Raw genomic sequence first — 19388 nt, 5'->3', positions numbered from 1 at the left:
ACAGACGGCGGCGGCCATTGCTACTTCCGTAAACAGAGCGCTGCTGAGTGACGTAAGCGTTCTTCTTCTGCGCATGCGGGTCGCCGTGTGGTTGCGGGTAGACCGGAACGAACATGCAGAAAAACAAAAACAAACAAAAATCATATTTTGTCTAAAAAAGACAAAAAGAATTTAAAAGAATATAAAACAAGAATTGAGCATCAGGCGCTGCTGTGGGAATGTAGCCCTCCTCTGTTCACATAACCTTTTGTTTTTATTCCAAATGTTCAGGTTTAGTCTCATTTGACCAAAGCATCATCTACTAAATGTTTATGTGACTTCATGGGTGCGTTCACACTGCAGCCTGAAGTGACTCAGTTCCGATTTTTTTGACGTAATGTGACCTGTATCCGATCTTTTCATGGCAGTGTGAACAGCACAGGTAAGATTCTTTTTCGAATGTGACCCATATCCGACACGTATCCGATTCAAATGCGACCTAACGTTCAGGTCGCATTCATCAGAACTGAACGTCTCTGTTTCTCAACAAATCTCAGTATTCTGCGTCCTGATAAGCGCAAGTGGGAAGAAAAACAACAACCATGACGGATTATATGAGGATTAAGTTGTTAATATGCTGCTCCGGTTGGACAACAACTTCAAACATGTAAGCTAAGCTCCACCGTTAGCCTCCATGTTTACTTCCGCAAACACTGAGCACTTCTTCTTTTCATGGCAGTTGGCAGAACACTGAGAACGCTGACGCTATTGCGCCCTCTACTGCGCATGCGGGACACTTTCAGGTCGTTTGCCCATTCACACTGCAGAATGCATACAGGTTGCATTTACTGGCAGTGTGAACGGCCTGGGAAAAAAATCGGAATTGCCAAAAAATCAGAATTGGGTCACTTCAGGCTGCAGTGTGAACGCACCCCATGTGGCTTTATGTGACTCAATACAGAAAGACATATTAAAGTTTGTCTTTTCAATGTGGCAAAAAGTGAAAGTTTTTCCAGACGCTGTAAGTCCACCTGGATGTGCATAACAATAAGAGTTTTCCTCGTGTCTAACAACCTTCCCCCCTGTTAAGTTTCCACATTAAGCAACATCAAAGGCCCGGCGGTGAAGATTGGGGCTGAAATCAGGCCTGGAAACACAATTACTTTCAAAAGCATGTCATCAGTCTTCAAAGCAGAACACAAGTATTGAAAGCTAACCCATAAGCTATCATAGATATCCCATTATGTTTTCTTTATAGTGCCGGAGCTTCAAACGGCCGACAGGCTTTCCATCACAGCTCACACTGAAAATACCGCATAGAAAAATCATCAGTAATGAAACAGGACACAGACATGAAGTTCCCACTTATTAAAGGTAGTGAACGTTTTATGTTCATCTGCAGAGAGGATATTTGGTAATTTATATTTATACGTCTTTAAATTTATTTTCACACATTTTACAGAAACTAGATGTTCATATTTCATATTTCTTCACCATTTTAAAACGTTTCCAAGTTAGAAGGAAATAAAAATACACTTTATTGTCCCACAATCTGAAAACTGAAGTGTAGCAGCAGAAAGTTTCAGCCAATGAAGGCATGTAGGTTCACATAAAGATGAAAGAGTAAAATTATACAAAAAAAGAATAATATACTGTAGGGGCAAAATCAGAACATAAAATACTGGGTGCATTAGAGCTCAATCCAAGCAATGAAGTATAAGGAGTCACCTGTGCAAAGAAATTACGTTATACTTTAGATTTAAAAATGTTTATCTGCTACTTTTCTCCATAATCCATGACACTACTTATCGAAGATTAAATTGATGCTCCACAGTTAAAACACAAAATTAGTTATTTCCAGGTAAAAAAACATGAATTAGAGCAACATAACTGTAAAATCTGTAAGATTAAATGAATAGGAATAGACAATATCATGAGAGAAATATTTAAAATATTGAAAGAAAATGTTGCACATTTTCACAACCAAAGCTACAAGGAAACAGTACAAACAGTGAGATTCTGCACAGTCCAATTTAATAAAAATATACATTTCAAATTTATCTGTGAATGTTGTAATTTAGGCAGTTTCATTCCAATATCATGCAAAATAAACAGTAAGATTACCCTTGTAGGAAGTAAAGTCTAGTAAAATTTACGGTTCAGAGAAAGATTTGAAGTAATTCAGAGGAAATGGCAGCTTAACTGCTCCGACATCCTGACCCTCCACAAGGCTTCACATTTTCCTCCTCATGTTTTAAAAGCAAACCTGTCGGCTGTGGTGGCTTCCCTTCGGCTGAAGAAGCAAACATTTCATAAAAAAGAGAAATCTCACGAGGAACTAGAAAAGCTAAAATGCAGCACAGGACCTAATTTCCTGCAGGAGACAAATGTTTGCTGAAAACCAGAGAAAATGATGTAAACAATCCAAGGAAGGAGAAGAAAATAAATCAGAATCAATCAACATGTCTATAAAGAAAATAAAATAAAATCATTTAGGGAATGAAATAATCTACAGAAAACAAACTTCAGGAACTTGAATATTTATCTGCATACAAGATAAAAGTTAAACCCTGATTGTTTTCGTCTGATTAGAAACGATGATAAATTAATTCTGATGCTCCTCTAATTCTAATCAGAAATATCACAGCTTGTAAAATTATCCTCAATCAGGCAGCGATAGACTGGAAGACATAAGAATCAGTTTAATTACAGGTCTGTTACAATAAGCTCATGCTTTTATTTTAAAATAATAATTTTTTTTTACCTTTTATTGTCTTTCTATTTGGTAAGAACTTAAGAAGAGAAACATTTAATGAACATGGACAGAAGAACAGATTTCAGTCATTTTGTTTGGCTGAACATCCAAAGTGGAAATGAGGAAGTGTGTTAGCTTCTGCAGTAAGGCAGTTTTTCCTCTGTGCATTAACAGATGTTAAAGTATATTTGGTGTTTGACTTATTAAAATAGACAATTATAAATGTTTTAGAGGAGATCTCATGTATTTGTCAATGTATTTATATGGCACATAAAAACAACAGACATTGATTAAAATGCTGTACAATTCAATTAAATAAACAAGGCAACAATGAAAACAACACAAATATATATTTTAGGATGTTTTCAAACCTGACAGACTCGGTTGAATTGAGAACCAAATTTGTTCCGTCTCCAGCTCTTTGTCTCTGCTCTGCGTCAAACCCGCCAAACCGTTAGAGCAACGTTCCCCTCCTGGCCTGTGGGGGCGCTGCACAGGAAAAGACACAAAAACCTCTGCAGAACAATCTGAGCGCAACTTCCTTCTTCACCAAATGGAAACAAAATGAAGTCAGATGTTAATGGTTGGAAGATTTCTCTGGTTTTTGGTAGAAGACCACGAACCATTTCTCCTGCTAGCGATAGAGGTTTGTTGTTGTGTTTACCCAGAATGCCCTGCGCTGTAGTCCACTTCCTGCTTTTGGAGCAGTCTCCGGTCCGGATGGCGTTCACATTCAAACCGCAGCAGAATTCACTTCAACCAAACAGAGACAGAGGTTTATAGGACCAGAGTTCGCTCTTTTAATCTGGATCAGAGTTTGGTTACTCATCAATCGAACTGGAGTTGGATTAAAGTGGACTAAAACAAAACACAAACATGCTCCATATAAAAATATCCATTTCCCCCACTGGCTTCCTGATCTTTGCTTTCTGTGAAGCCCTGCAGTGAGGCTCCCTTATTGTCGGTGTTCATTTGTGAGAGGAAAAACTTCACCTCTGGAAACATCTTTAGGGAATATTCCAGATGTGTACTGACATTAACTAGATAAATAATCACGCCTGACACGTTGTTGTCATACATTTGCTCTTTTCATACTGCAAACAGATTGACGGCACGCCACTTTACCTTCCTGAGCCTGGAAGCTGACACTGATCCAACCTAAATATCCCAGCAGCAGGATGAGTCAGGAAGTCCGGTAAGATGTACAAACTCAGGACTTTCAGCAGAAAGCCAAGAGCTCTGCCTGCGGACACAAATCTGACTGATTTGCAGGAGTCTGCTGAGGAAAGCCTGGCCCTCTCCTGAGTAATGAGCGTCCAGCAGCGTAAACGCTGCGTCAGATCTCTTTCCGATGACTTTGTCACGTTTGGGGATGAATATTTAGGCGCGGCTCTGCGCTGCCACCCACAGCAGAGAAAATCCTGGGGTCAGCAAACCGCGCGGCTGCGTGCTCGACACAGAAGATTAGCTTTGACAGTGTTTTCCACTGATTGTAATGAAAACAAATTAGCCAGTGTGGAGAGCGGGGCTGTTAATGCTCGGCCCCATGAGGGCGGTAAACGGCCTCGCACAGCAGAGCATGACTAACCTAATTAAAGCTGCTACACAAGTGGATAAATGTGAAGTTTCTCTACCAGCGATCAATACTCCGACTGTCCGCAGCTCAATCAATCAATATATCAATTTACTTTAAACTCATAGATAACCTACTCAGTCCAAACTGATTGCTTCAGGGTTGCTGCAGTCTGGAAATACATGGAAAAGTGTTTCCATGTACTGAAATATGAATTTGGATTTTAAAACTTTATCTGGGCGTCTAAAGTTTCTCTCCATTTATTTTTCGACCTTCTTATTTCTTTCTAGATTGAAATATTTTCCATTAATTCAGTGTGAACTTCTGTGTTCAGACTTAAATTGTTATAAGATTATGGAAAAGCATATAATTGACATAAAAAAAAGTCAACCCAAGCATTTAGTTTGTTCAGATGAGAAATGCTTTATTAAGGACCAATTTTGATTAGATTTTAATGCAATTAATCAATATTTTTCTTTTTAGATACAAAAGTAACAAGCTGGAACCTTTGTGTTGTGTTTCTGGTACGCCTGTAAATCCGACGCACAACTGACATCCGCTAACAACAGCGATGGATAAAGTCGCTTCTCTCGGCCCTCTGCGGGTTAATTTCTGCTGCTAAACGATCTGATTGGATGCTGGAAGAACTATTGTTCAAGTTGTGCTAAAAGGAGTTAGCCTAGCAGTGAAGCTATTTAAGTCTAAAGTAGCATCTCAATGCTAAACATAGCTAACGCTAATGTCAGCGTGCACAGTCCAAATTTCTAAAGACCTTCCATGAATGCTAGAATAACTCTTTGCTCCACATAATAACCTGAATAACCGTTTAAAAACCAGAAATATCTTTGTAGTTGGGCTCATATGTCTAATTATTAAATAATTTAATTTGTGAATTGAAAATGTTGCTACATATGATCTTTGAAGAACGTTATTCCGTACTATCAATTAAGATTTTGACCTCCGAGTCGCAGCAAACTGAGAAATTGTCTTTAATTGCTGTTGGAAGCAGCCAATCAGACGTCAGGGTTTCCTCTGATCCCGCCCATCAAGTTTGATTGGTCAAATTTAGAAAACTATCATCCTGAAATGTAAATCCGTAGAACTGAAAGATGGTTTAGTTTATATTTCCACAAATTTGGCAAACAGATTTCTGCGATCACTAAACTTTAATGTGAGAAAAACTACAGCCACTCATAAAGGTGTTATTTAAACAAAGTATTCACAACAGATGGTAATTATAGATGACTTATCCACAGTCAATATCATTAAAAAAGGACCGGACTCCAACATTGTTTTGCCAAAAATATATTATTGAAGATTTTCTGAGGCAGTTTGAGTCAAAAAGAGAGAACATCATCATTTATCTCTGCTGTCAAAGCAATCAAAGCCACAAGGGAGAGAAAGTCAACAGGACTGTCAACACGCCGGAGGTGGCGTTATAGTTGGAGCTGCGCTCAGGAGGGCTGACAGCCGGGACCGATGTGTGAAAACCGACATAAACGTAATATCCTCTGCCCAGACTCCACGTCTCAGACCTGAATCTGACACAGCAACATTTCTACTGAGCAGAATGTGAGAGAGAAACAAAAAACTGTTCAAAAATGATGTTCTAGGTTTACAAATGTTTAATATTTTTAACCTGTTTCATCTCTTCAGCTTAAAATGGTTTGTGGACACTATAATGTAATTTTAAGTCTAGAAATGCATAAAATAAAAACCTCTTTAGCCGACTGGCCTTATTAATAGCCACCAGCCCTTTGCTCACATTAGCATGTTAGCATTTACATCTTGCTTCATATCGAAACTTTAGCCTGTTTATCCTCACGTTTCAATTCAATTGAGTACATCCACATTTTTTAAATTGTTTTGGAAATCTGTATATCAGACCAACATAAATTACAGAAATTAGCTTTTTAAAAACACTGATGCCAATATTAGCATGCTAACATTAGCATTAGCGTCTATGTAATAATTTACTTCAATCCTAGACTTATTTTGTCTTTTTGTGATAGAAAATGTTTTTAAAATAACTTTTTTAAATGTTTTTTCTCAATGATCTGTGGCTCAGATTAGCACTAATATAAAATTACAGTAATCAATTAGCATGCTCAGTCAAATTAGGCCACAGGGAACTACGGTCCATTTTCCATCCATCCCTTGTCCCTAGTGGGTCGGGAGGTGCTGGTGCCTCTCCAGCTAACGGTCGCCAGTCTGTCGCAGGGCAGCACAGAGACAAACACACCTAGGGACAGTTTAGAGACAGTCATGTTTTTTTTGGACTGTGGTAGGAAGCCGGAGTACCCAGAGAGAACCCACCATGCACAAGGAGAACATGCAGACTCCATGCAGAAAGACCCGGGCTGGGAATCGAACCCAGAACCTTCTTGCTGCAAGGCAACAGCTCTACCAACTGCCCCACAGTCCACTTTAATTTATGAAATATAATTTTTAACATTTTAGATTAAAAATATTGGGTTAAATAAATAAAAACTCAGTCCATATAGAAACAAGTTGGATTTTTGGATCATTAAACCTTTGCAGAGGTTTGAATTGGAGCTTTCATCCCAATTTGGACATAAAATGAGGTGGAGATTTGATAACACTTGTGTCTATAAAAGTCAATTTGCTGGTAGATGTTGAGGGAGATAAACGCCAACACCGAAACAGCTGGAGTAAGGAGCCATTTCTTGAGCAGACTATATCTGCAGCCTGGTTATAAATAATTAGGTGGGATGGAGCCAAGTCAAGGACGAGTGGTCGAAAAAGTACTTCTTCCTACCTGGGCTAATCTGAAGGTCCATTATATTAACACCACCAGCCGCCGTTGTAAATTAAGGTAAATTGAAATGCACTGTTCACTTTTGTGCATGAAAAATAGGGAACCGGCTTCAGAGTGGATGCAGCCTCCATTAATCCACCTTTGCTTTCTGTGCTTGGCGTCCGTTTGAGTGTTTTAACGCTGAATCCATCTGCATATGCTTGAATGAGGGGCAGAAAAACCTGCAGCCTCTGCTTTCCAACGTCCTGTCCTCCTCTGCCTTGCCTTCCCTTCACAGGGCTTTTATGTTAATATTGCAACAAAATATGCAAGGTAATGTCAGGAGAATCACTGATGTAATAAAAAAAATGTAGATAAAATGTAAATACCCATGGAGAGTTAGCAGTAAACTGCAGCCTCGTTGGTTTTTATGAGATTAAAAAATGTTCCTGGACGTTTGACAAGAAAAGTGGTCAAACGACCAGGCAGAAGCTTGTTGATGGACAGAAGTGGTGGGCTAACTGCTAACTGCTAATCATAAACTGTAACCCTACACCAATATGGTATGTAGCAGAAGCTAATGCTAAAACGCTAAATTCAACCATGTTGATGGAGCCTAGTTAGTCTAACTGATCACAGTAGGACTTCGGTCATAAAGCAGGCAGGACAGCAGTAGATTGTAAACTGTTTACAGTACAGCAATGCATTCTGGGTACAGGTTAAATGTCATTTGCTGCTGCGTCACGTGGAGAATGTGTATAAACAGTCTACACCCCTTCAAAGTAAGAGCATGAATATAAACTTGAAGAACTCTTAACCAAAACTGCAGATGTTGAACTTTATTCAACTGAAAGTTTAGAAAACATCTAAACAACTATGAATTAAATTAGAATTTATATTGTTAAAGTAATTTAGGAGACACTAAGTCCGCTAAATATTTTCGAAGTTAGCAAAGACGCTGAAGAGCTAAACTGAAAACTAGCTCTGCTATTAGCGGATTAGCAGACCAACGGCATGAGGTCGTGGTGCCACTTTGGGCATTAATCCAAATATCAGTGCAGGTGTATGTTTATATCTGAGCTGTATGTATAATTTTTGCTCTGTGTGCATTAGAGAACATAAATAGATTTAAAACTCAGAGCTTGTTTTTAAAAATAAATTTTGGTGCAAATAAATAATTAAAACCCCAAATTAAAGCCGTTTATGCAAATGATTAGCGGACAATCCTGAGATCGATTCTGCAGACATTCAGACAGGCTGCAGTGTTTATCCAAGCTAAAGGAGGGGCTCCGAGTGGTATATTTAATGAAATTAGTTTTAAATATATTCACCTTTAATTCTCCACCATCATTAAAACCCTGAACATGTGGGATCTGAGGCAATATGAGAGCGTTAATGTATTTATGGCTCAATTAGTGCTAACTTCTGCGCTGCTTGTTTTAATCATCTGCAATTATGGGGAAAAGCAGCTCATTAAAATAAGATCAGGCACAGACCAAATATGAAATAACGGTTCTGTAACATCAACAAAGTGACGCAGGGATCAGTGTGAGGCCCGCTCTTCAGGAGCAGCACAATGGGCTCTAATGGATTCAGCTCCTCTTGGAGACATGAGAGGGATTACGCTGTCTGAGAGACAGCTGGAGGACGGAGACGGGACGGAGACGGGACGGAGACGGGACGGACCCCCAGCTTTGATCCAAAGACACGGCGATACGTCACCAACACAGAGCATGAAAACAAAGCTGCACCACAACATGGACATCCACGTTTTCCTTACAGGATCGAGTGCAAACACCATCAAATCAAAACCTAAACTGCAGAGTTTTCTGTCAGCAAGTTCAAATTAATTAACATAATTCATAATAATTGCAGGAAATTAAAGCGTTCAGAGTGTTAAACACCTTAATTATCCAGACTGTGTGATACGAAGGTTTACAAAGTGACATCCTGAACTGTGAAAAAGTCCTGATCAATCCTTCATTTATTTTATATCTACATCTCTGGAGACAGAATGTTACGTAATAATTTAGTTTCTTCTAAGATTCTGATGCTTTTTCCATTTACTTTTAATGTTTTTGTTTATTTTTAGCCATAACTGAAAAGGTGACAACTAAAGCTTCAGCTTCAGCAGATTTATTTGTCTGATTTGGAAACATTTCTGGATTCAGTTTGAACTCATATTTAAATTAAACATTTCAGTCAAGTTGTATAAAAAGCTATTTTTATGAATCATGAATATCGTTTTATTTCCCAAACATTTAGCTGGTATGTAACATATGACATTTGATGCAATCTAACTGACTGCTGAATATTTAATGCAAAGCTGGTGCAGAAATACCCCAGAAGATTTTTAGCTGTTTGGATTTTTAACACCAGATTTTTAACAGACTGGCGACCCGTCCAGGTGACCCGCCTCGCACTGACACGTTGGCTGGAGAGGCAGCAGAACCTCCCGACCCCACTGGGACCAGGGTGTATTTTTAACACAGAACCAGTTCAAATGCATGCCACACTTTTCAGATTTTTGTTTAAAAATAATTTAAAAATTTTCTTTCTTGGTCATTTTGTATCTGTCACACAAAATCCCAATAATATGTTAGTTTGTGGTTTTATATGAGAGAATCTGAAAAGTTTTTAATAATCGAATGATAATCTTTTCGCAAGACAAGTTATACAAAAAGCTTAAAAATTCAAACATTATTTAAGACTATGGTAGGTTTACTTCTTAAAAACATTTAAAGACTGTTACGACTGGCTCCAGGTCATAAAAACATGAGGCCATGCCGTGGTTAAAGTGCATACAAATAAATATTAACAAAAACAACAATGGATTGTGAATATCAGTATTGTGTTGTATGAATGCATATGGAAGTGCTGAGGTGCCAAAACAAAGAAACTCAAAAGTGCGAAAGGAGGGGAGCTGAGGCCTGGCAACCAAACATCATAAGCATCAAGCAGCAGAGAGGAAGCTGAAGGCGACCCAGAAGACGGAGACAGCCAGGTTCAAGTACTCTGCGCTCCAAATGAACAAATCAGCAGCACCTGACACAAAGACAGACAAGACCTGACCCAGGCCCACAAGGCCCAGGGCCGAAACAGACAAAGAAAAAGATGTTCAGTAAAGTTTATCCATCCTGTCAACATATAATGCAGTGAATTGAACAGTTAGTCGAGTCTTTCAAAGAATCAATGGATGAAAATTGTAGCATTGGAAAGATACCAACAAATTTATTACATTATTTAAATTACTTTTAGTCTAACATGGATTTTAAAACTATTGTTTTTGTAAATCCTCAGCTGCAGCAGATTTTCTTTTTGCACCTTGACAAACATTTTCAGGTATTTATAAAGACGTGGCTCAGGACGACCAGCAGAAACGGGCCTGGTGGCCTCGGCTGATGGAATCTGTCTTCTAACGCTCAGATTCATTCAAAGGAAGCAGAAAATTAAAGGACAAGTCTCAGACAAAGTGAAGGTCGTCTCATTTATGAAAGCATCTCAGCAGCAGCAGCAGCAGAATTTCACACAAACTGTCTGCTTCACAGGGTAAAAACTCATCATGTTTAATGTCGACTGAACATTCACTTTTATTTATCACAACTGTCTAAATTTTAATACCAGCAGAATGTCGACTGGAATTAATTTAACCATCAAGTCAAAGGGATTTTGAACCTTAAATCTCTGGAAGGTGTTGAATTTTCTGCATTTCCCCCTAAAAGATAAAAACTTTTACAGTTGATTCAATCACTGGGGGAAAAGTTGCTCCTTTAACTGGATCAACCTGAGATCCCAGTTAAATTAGGAAGGACACCAACAGAACGCTCCAGTAAGAACTGGCGTCCCGCAGGTGTGTGAACTCGGCCCATTGGCTCTCACTGACAAAATAATAAACTGAACTTAATTCACTAACTGGGTAACTATTATAAATGGGAATGAATGGATGCTTGACTGAAATTACTGTGTTTAAAAAAAAAACTCATATATTTTGAAATTTTCTAGGAAACAGTTTGACATTTCTGAGTTTGAAAAGTCAAAAATTTCCTAGGAAAAACAAATGCAAATTTTTTTAGATTAATCTCAGAAAAATCTAGAAAAAACTTGAACATTTCTGAGTTTCTAAAGTCAGAAAATTTCACATTTTGGACAATTTCTGAGTTTTTTCTCAAACTTTCTAGAGAATCTCAAATATTCTGACCTTTCCTCTAGCTAATTTTCAACTTTCGCAGCTCAGAAATAACCTTATTTTTTTTTAGAAAATTTCTGAAATTAATCTCAAAATTGTGGTTTGCTTTTTTTTGCATAAATTTACTCCTTTTGTCTACATACAGTGGCCCTAATAAGCCATCGTTGCTTTCTGCAGTGGAGTGTAAAATGTGTGCACATATATTCAAAATACTTTTTTTCCACACCAGAAAAACAAATTAAACAGCAAAGCAGTGAGAATCAGTGATGATGCAATGCTATTTCAGTCTGAGGCGAAACTCAGGAGGTCAGAAATGTGCAATTAAATTACAATGCAGATGGTTATTTTACAAAGGATTTAAATAATCCAAGTCCTGCATCAGTGCTGTGTGAAGCCAAACATCAGATCCTCCAGCGACACACTGCAACTTTTATCCTTTAATGACGGCAGTGAAAGTTTTACATTAGAGGATGCAAGTCGCTAATGCAGCCATAAGTGACCACAAGAGAGCGAGTGACGCCGGCAGATCATTAATTTAAGGAGACGTGTGAGAGAAAAAAAACTTTTTAAAGTCGTCCGCCGCTGAAACTTCTCAGTGCTTATCTGCTTGGAGCGCTCTCATTTACTTATTCAGGACCAAGCAGCATTAACGCACAGCCACACTCGGCTGCATGCCTTCACAGTCCACTGCACCGGCACCGCTGCGTTCTCACATCAATGCAACATTAATCGCATTTGTGATATCACTGCACTGATTTCTCCAACACGCAGAGACCTCAAAGGTGAGGCGGAGGAGAGAGCAAAGATCACATCATCATTCATGTGCTGGAAATGATTTCATGTAGAAATCCTGATTATTCTGCCGTTAAGATGCTGAAAGTCTGCAGGCAAACAGTCGAAGGCCGACTGAAGGCCAACAGTGAAGGACGATAAAAAGATTGTAAAAGTGACGACACTAAAGCTTCGTCACACGGTTTATCTTCTTACCATGCTGGTAGAATGGAAACCATCCATCCATCATCTGTAAACCGCAGCGGTGATTTGGTTCACCAGAGGATCAACAGTTTATGTCATATTAACGTTGGCCTGGCATGATTAAAATCTGACCTAAGCAACAGGGATCTCTCTGATTCATTACGTAAGTCAAAGAGAAAAATGATGTCAGCTGTTGAACCTTAAGGTTCATCCTGGATCCTTTACTATTTAACATTTATATTAGATATTAGCTCAGATTATAACAGGAAGATTAGTTACCATGACTACAGAGATGATACACAGCTCTGCAATACGATGTCACCGGGTGACCTTTGAACCCATCCGACCACTGAACAGGAACATCAGAACAGATCAATGTGTGGATGTGACAAAACTTTCTCCAGTTCAACAGAAACAAAACTGAAGTTATTATTTTAGGACCTACAGAGGAGCGATCTAGAGCTATAGATCTAGAGTCAATGCACAGCTTCAGTTATTACACCCAGGAGCTAGAGATCAGGATGACCTCTGACCTCAGAGCCACATGAAGCCGGTTCCACAGTGGTTCTGCTATCAGCTGCAGAACATTTCAGGACCAGAGGACTAAAGTCTCCGACCAGAGTCAGCAGGTCAGACTGACAGACCAACGACCCAGAACCCTGCTGGTCCAGAACCCTGCTGGTCCAGAACCCTGCTGGTCCAGAACCCTGCTGCTGGTCCAGAACCCTGCTGCTGGTCCAGAACCCTGCTGCTGGTCCAGAACCCTGCTGCTGCTGGTCCAGAACCCTGCTGCTGCTGGTCCAGAACCCTGCTGCTGCTGGTCCAGAACCCTGCTGCTGGAGTTCTGACTAAAACCAGGAGGACAGAGACACCACCCGGTTCTACACCAGCCCGGTTCTACAGTCCTTCACTGAAAGACTAGAAACTACTGCTGGTAGTTTATAAATCACTGAACAGATTAAAGGTCTGTTGTTGTATCAACCGCTCAGGTTCTGCATTCAGAACCAGAACCAGACGAGGAGAACCAGCATTCAGCTTCTATTTACCACAAATCTGGAACAAACTTCCAGAAAACTGAAAAACTGTTGAAACACTGAGTTCCTTTACATCCAGACTAAAACTCTGAGCCTTAGTTTTGTTTGACTCATAACTGGAACATAATTCATTTTAACTTTTTATTACTTCCCTTAATATTTCTTTGTTGTTGTTCGTTTGAATAATATCCAGTACAAATAATCTTAACTTATTAGTAAATCTGCTGCTAAGCAAAGACCTCGATTTCAGATAAAAACATGTTTTAAAATGTCCTCACATTTATTCATCACTTCCAGATTATCAAACATAAACTAAACTCTCAGTTTGTTTGCCGTGTTGTTGGTTTGAAACCAGTTTGGATGACCAAACTGCTGTAAGTAGCTGAGGAAGCTTTTGAAAAGGTCAAACCTGTGAATGTTACATAAAGTAGATGCTGACCTCCATGCTGACAAGGAGACGGCGCCGCGAACTTCCTGGATTTCCCTGCTAGCAGCGTTGGGTCGACTGGGTCACTCATTAATGCGTCCAGCTGAGCGACTCGGCGGACAGCGAGGCCACTCCGGTCCTGACAGGGATGAGGGATACTCCGAGCGTAATGCGGCTCCGGCTGCCCTACTTTGTGGCGGTGGAGGAAAGTGGCGCTCTGCAGAGGAAGAGGAAGGATAATTGTCTGGAGGGGAGCAGAACCGAACCACCTCTAATTAGGACGCGATTAGGGCCAACTCTCACAGCTGTACGAGTCCATTAACCTTTAATTGTACAGTTCATCACACTCGAGGTTGAAGTGGCTGTGAGACGTTGGACCAGAGTAAAACATGAATCAGTCTGAGGTAAAACTAAGAGAGGAGACTTTAAAAAGAAAAAAAGGTTAAGGTTTGACATTTAGTTTTACTTTTTTTTTACAATATTTTTTTATGCAGTAAAATTAAAGATTAATTCTAGGAGCATGTCCTACAGTATCTCCATATTTAGTATAATAGAAAATATGCAGCGGTGTTCCATAAATTTGATTTAAGATGTTTTTAATGAAAATAATTTAATTCATTTCCTGGAGTTAAATTTAATACATAACCAATTTAAAAATTCAGCTAAACAGAAACAAACAAATAAACAAACTTGTATAAATTGTTTAAAATTGTTCATATTTTTGGTTCGCCTTAAATGGAGATAATAGCAGAAAGAAATATTTTACATTAAAATCAAGAAAATTATGGACAAACCTGACCATCTTCATGAGACTGTCAAAGAAAAACAGAGTCTTCAGTCAGAAGCTTCTTCAAATTCACTGCAATACAGACTGCTACAGGAAATCTTTCTACCCACAGCCATCACTGCCTACAATAACTAAAGAATATTGAATTAATATCAGAAGGAAATCATCCAAAAAAGTAAATAAATCTGACCTTAAGAGAGGTCAAAAACAAACCAACTTAAAACTACTCAAACCAATGTTTGGTCACCTTCAGCTTTAATCTTGTTTTCAAAGAAAAACCCACAACGCTGCAATTATTTGTTTCCATCTCATTGAATAAAACGAAATCATTTAACAGGACAAACCTTGCTTTTCTAGACTTGTGTTCGGGGCACCTGGCGTAGCGCTAAGCTAACAGATTTAGCTTTATAACTGGCAGCAAAAGGAGAGTTTGTGAAACTTCTTTGTAAATTGGTTGTATTAATAAAAGGTTTTACTAATTACTAAGCAGAAGGAACTCACCGCTGATTCTGTGTAGAAAAGTTTGAAAGTTCAAGTGTTTAAAACCGGACTATGGGATTCTCGGTCTGACAGAGGAAGTGAGGAAACAGGAAGTGACATGACTTTCACTGTTTATTTAGCGTTTGCTTGTGACGTCCCAAGCTCCGCCCACTCCGCCATGACGGACGTCAAAACAGCCAATGCGCTCTTTTAAAGCTAGTCTAAAACACACATCTGAAGCTAATATCGCTTCTATTTAGTGGATTTCACTTTAAAAATGCTGATTGGACGCTGCGCGGTCGGCTGCATGAACAGGCAAGGATACAAACCAAACTTTCATTTTATTTAATAACTTTCACAGATCCGGTACACTTTATAAACAAGAATTATTGGAAACTTATCAAATATATCTTTATGGAGAAGGGACGCCTCTCTAAGCATTAGTAACCTTTTACCAACTCTGTAAATCCCGCCGACTATGAGCCCAACCAGGAGAGTTACAGACACATTAGTAGAGGCCATGAATAAACTGGAAAAAACAACTTTGGGAAACGGTGTCAGTCTGTCTGTTTGTTCTCCTCCCTCATTTCCGACGTCCATCATGGCGCCTGGACTGATTTAGTGACGTAGTTGCAAAGGGTCTTTCCTCTCAGGAGAGAAACAGCCATGCAGCTGTTGGACCCTAAATTACGCATAGAAGGTTGATTTTAATTGAAGTGTGTCGTCATGGCAACATTTAACAAGTCTTAGCAACTTTCTGCTGAAAAGTTGGTTTAATTTCCTCAAGTGAAGAGTTTGATTGTCTGCTGAGCATCTTAAGCTACAGGAGTTTATGTACTTTGTGTAAAAATAGGATTTCTGGGTGTTCTGGGATTTTCTGAAACTTTATCAGTGTGGCTTTTATTTATTAATAATGTATAATTAGAGCTAGCAATCTCTTGTGTGTCTTTGTGGACTTGAGGTTATGTTTGAATAATTTAAGATCTTAAATATGGAGAAGGGCAATAAAACAAAAAGTACAATCTGAAGCTAACATAAAAAACAAACTGAGATGATTCAACCTGACCATAACATTAAATCAACTTAACCAAATATATAATTTCTTTTCTACAAAAAGCATAATGATGCTAATTATCTTGCGCTGCAGCACATCCATCCGTCCTTGGATCAGCAGGATGAGACCTGTAGCTCTCCAGTTTCACCTGTTCAGGTCATTAGCCAGCAACGGTTCAGGTTTTTATTTTTCCAGGTATTTGCAGCATCACGTCGTATCGGGAAGCTGCAGCTTGGTCACCCTCTGCTCATTAACTGGCATCTGTTTGTCATTTAGTTTAAGTGGTCCCAGTCCTCGCAGGTACACAGTGCACCAGCAGCGTCATTATGGCCTCCGAGCCGCCGAGGGAAACTGAGATCAGCTCTAAAGTACAACGGCAAAAAGAAATATTTGGACTGAATGTTAGCAGAGATTGTGTCCGTGCTTCAGCTGGAGAGGCTGAAGGAAGTCTAAACACCAAACCACCTGAGCCTTCCCTCCCTGACCTCAGCTGAAAATGACCGTGTTTACAGATCCGGTAAAGAAATCGTACTTCTGAGGAACCAAATGTTTCATTTTGTGGAGGTGAACCAGTCAGTGTTCCCAGTTTAACCAGCAGCAGAAATACACAGCAAATACCGGATGGATGAACGCGATGGCAGCTGGTAGAGAGGTTAAATGTATTTAACCTCTCACTAAACACTGCTGCAAGCCTCAAACACAACTTTCTAGATTACATTTTTTTTGTATTTAGGTTTTTTCTAATAACATCCTGGACACTGAATTGCTCAGATTTCCTTTAAAGGTTCCTGGTAATAGGAGATCTGTTATCTGACACTTAGTCCTCTCCAAAGAGAGTTTTCCCGTTTCCATGACACCAACATGCTGTTGTTCACCTGGTTTATTTACCAGGAGAATATTAACATGATGATCTCACAACATGTCCGTGATTTAACTGCGCCACAGACCACAACTCTGAAAATCCTGCAACTTTCTGCCAGAAGATCAGCACCACTGTGGCGTTCAGACCAAATACACATTCCACTTTGCAGTTAATCATTTAAACATGGCCTCTGTAGTGCAGAAAAGGTCTGATTATCTGTGAATTGACCTATAACAAAACTAGTAATTTAGATAAAAATTACAAAGTCAGGAGGTGCTGTGGTGGCGCAGGGGTTAAGCACAACCCACATATGGAGGCCCTACTCTCTGATGCAGCCGTTGCAGGTTCAATTCCCAGCCTGGTGACCCTTGCCACATTCCCTTCCTCTCTCACTTCTCACCTTCCTATCAATTAACTATCAAATAAAGGCCACTAGAGCCAAAAAAGTTTTTAAAAGAAATTACAAAGTCAAAGCAAAACTCGATTAACAAGAAAATAACAGCCAAACAGTTCAGTGTCAGTTACTGTCTATAAACACCTACTGGCTAAGGCTGATGCATAAACAGTGCAAACCCCCCGAAATGCACAATGAAGCAGGACTTTAATTGGTTATCCAAAGCTATTTTATCTCTGCCCAGACACAACCTCATGTTTCAGTCATTCGTGAGAATTTTTGAGTAATGTTGATGAACGAGGCAGCCTTGCAAAGTGGTGAGACCCAGCTGCAGTCAGAATATTCTGCTCTGATCCCGGAAACAAAGGCAGCTGTTAGCAGCTGTTAGCACACATTAGCTTTGCCTGACCTCTTAGCTCTGGTCTAGAACAGACATCAGGCCGGCGCAGGATTGTTGAATCTGTGCATCGGCTGCTCCAGAAGTCTGAAAAAAAAAAAACAAATTTAAGGCTTTTTCCTTCGGTTGGAAATACAGTTACATGCACTAGACATTAAGCTGTGTATAACTTTGGATCCAGGCTTCTGATAAGAGGCAGACCAGCAGAAAGAGGAACAGTAGCGGTCGCATGAGTCTTCTTGATGAGCGACGGGTGAACAAAGAGAGGGATGCTTCCTCTGCAGAAGGTTCTTCTACATCTGATGTTGGATTTTCACAAATTTCTTCATTTTCCTCTTGAAACTAAATCTAGATTAATGTGTATCTGAAGAACTCATCATGATCCTGCAAAGCCAAATAGTTTCTGGCTGATTTATCTGCTTATCATTACCAGACTTCCTTGTGTTCAGAAACCTACTAAGTTACTGAACTTTTAAAGCATTTAATGTTTCTTTGTTTGTCCAGTGTTGCTGCATCTCAGGGACATCTGTAGCTCTGAATGAGTAAAATTAGAAGCCTCTCGAGATTGAAGCAGAAAAGTTTTGTTCCTGAGGCAACATCCAACCTCTGTCTTACTTAGCATCAGATAAACATCGCGTCATAACGCTCCATCATCATGCATTTCCATTAAAGGTCAAACTTTTTTATGCAAACATGTGACAGCACCGCATCCGTTCTTGTTCTGATCTTTACGTCAGGTTGCTGATTGGCCGGAGGGAGATGCTCGAATCAAAAAACAGCGTTTTACATTTTTAAAAAGGCCATGTCTGCTGAATGTTAGATGGATGACACATCTCGTTACTGGGCCGCCTGGAGGCGGGTGACTCACTCTGAGGTGTTTACTCCATTTATTTATTTCCATGTTAATGCAGCCCAGCGCTCTGAATCATGTGAATCTGTTACAAAGCCATGAAGCTACAAGCTCTGTGGAGGCAGAAGAAATATTATTCACCGTCTTCTGTCAATGAAAGAACAAACCTCTCCATTCATCCATCACTCCAGACATTTTTCAGATTTGGTTAAAAAAAATTGAAACTCACGGGTCATTTCACTGCCAAATGACTCCTACTTTGTGTTGCTCTGTCACCTGAAATACCAAGAAACTACACAGAAGTTTGGGGGTGTTGTGGTGTAGATTTGTGAGACGGGGGTTCGGTTAACTCTGGTGATCGCAGAGCGCCGAAGAAATGACAAGACCAGGTGATAAGAGTCTGGTTTTTATTTAGCGTTTAGGCAAAAGTGTGCAAAAGGCAAATCACATTATAATCCAATGTCTAATCTAATTATCACATTAGCATCACATAACATACTACAGTCACATGCCTGTCCTTTAAGCCTTACTAGGCCCAAAGGCCTTTACTTACAGCCTAAGCCATATTTGGTAATACATAAAATAAAGCATTAATCTTACTGCATTTAAATTGTTGAAGAAAAGGAAAGCAAGTAAGTTTGATAAAAATCACCAGTTTAGCGTCAAGCTTAGCTTAGCTTAGTTTAGCGTCTTTTGGGCAAAATGAGCAAACAGAAAATCTCCAGATTAATAAAATACACAAATCATTCTGAAACATAAAATACACTTTAACTCATCAGTCTTATTGATGCACAGTCTCACAGAAACCACATGAACTGCCTCCAAACATGACAACTACTACTTCTTTGTCATATTGGCAAATAACTGAAGGAAGCCT

At 39.4% G+C, this 19388-nt stretch overlaps 1 long non-coding RNA gene across 1 annotated transcript; it reads right to left on the bottom strand.

Annotated features, from left to right (window-relative positions):
• On the bottom strand, window positions 1-15060 carry LOC106958883 (uncharacterized). Its single transcript, XR_001427240.1, has 3 exons — window positions 14976-15060; window positions 13700-13904; window positions 1-67 (listed from the first exon to the last, which is right to left on the bottom strand). It is a non-coding gene; the product is annotated as an uncharacterized LOC106958883 (long non-coding RNA).
• Between the last annotated feature and the right edge of the window lie 4328 nt (window positions 15061-19388).

Source organism: Poecilia latipinna, unplaced genomic scaffold, assembly GCF_001443285.1.
Source record: "Poecilia latipinna isolate Pla-1442-1.1 unplaced genomic scaffold, P_latipinna-1.0 Scaffold1025, whole genome shotgun sequence".
Lineage (NCBI taxonomy): Eukaryota > Metazoa > Chordata > Actinopteri > Cyprinodontiformes > Poeciliidae > Poecilia > Poecilia latipinna.
Note: the sequence above shows the minus strand (reverse complement) of the source record. Positions and strands in the feature narration are given on the sequence as shown.